This window comes from Nannospalax galili, unplaced genomic scaffold (genome assembly GCF_000622305.1).
Source record: "Nannospalax galili isolate Female #2095 unplaced genomic scaffold, S.galili_v1.0 scaffold1037, whole genome shotgun sequence".
Lineage (NCBI taxonomy): Eukaryota > Metazoa > Chordata > Mammalia > Rodentia > Spalacidae > Nannospalax > Nannospalax galili.
The window spans coordinates 4,004-5,312 of record NW_008340043.1 but is presented as its reverse complement, the minus strand read 5'-3'; positions in this window follow the sequence as shown (position 1 = coordinate 5,312).

Below are 1,309 nucleotides of genomic sequence, written 5' to 3'. Positions count from 1 at the left end.
GTGGCTGGAGAGTACAGTAAAGAAGGCCTTATAGTAAACTGGGTGGAGCAACAGACTCAGCAATCCTAAAACATAACTTATCAATATAAAAACAAAAGCAAAGCCATCATGAGACGTATATGCAGGAATGGAAATTAGTAATAGAAAATGAGAAATAAAAAGAACACTTAGGAAGTAAATTGCTGGCGCATCAGTGCTGTGTTCTCAGACCTCTCTGTATCCTGACATGTAGAAGTTAACAAGATGAAAAACACAGAAAACATGTGAACAGATGCCAGACCAACGGAGATATGTGAATGGCAAACGGTACAGGAAAAGATGGTGAACATTTTGAGTCACTTTGAAAAGATATATTGAAGGCCTGGAAAGACAACTCAGTGGTTAAGAGCACTGGCTGCTCTTGCAGAGGACCTGAATTTGGTTTTCTGCACCCCCCCCCAGTGGCTAACAACTGTCTATAACTCTAGTTCCAGGGGATCCAATGCCCTTTTTTGGTCTCCACAGGCATTGCACATACAGGTGCACCTACATACATGCAGGAAAAAAAACTTATACACTAAAATAAAATAAAATACATATTGAAATCTTAAAAAAAAACCACTAAAAAATTGACCTTGCCAAGTGTTGGTGACAATGAGAAAAATGAAGTCAAATATTGGAACACCATTTGAAAGTTTCTTTTTTTCAGACCAGAAAAAAATATTCACAGGAGTTTTGATACATAAAAACTTGTTACAGCTACATTTCATTTTATGTGTATGTGTGTGAGTGCCCCATGTGGGTGTAATGCCCATGGAGGCCAGAAGAGGGCGTTGGAGCCACTGGAACTGAAGTTACAGACAGTTGCGAGCCACCATATGAGTGCTGGAAATCAAACCCAGGTTCTCTGCAAGAGCAACCAGTGCTCTTAACTGCAGAGCCGTCTCTCCAGCCTCAGTCTACATCTGCATTTTATATGGAACTCATCAGCTTGACAATCACACTGAGTGCTTTTAGGAAAAGGCAATTTTCAAAAGAAAAGCACATTTAATACACAAGTGTTTCATAAAACCTCCCTCACATCTTGGGCGTTCCACTCCAAATGGTCTACCCAAAAGAAATGAAAGTATCAGATGATTGATCCATAGGTGCTCAGTGGCAGCAGCTTTATTTGTAATAGCAAATACCTGGAAACACTTAAAAAGATCCAGTTAGAGGTGACAGATGGAGTATTACAAATGCATTAAGAAGACCTTTGGGGGCAGCAGTTATGACTCCATAGTTAAGAACATGTACTGACTGGAGTTTGGTTCCCAACACCCAGATCAGC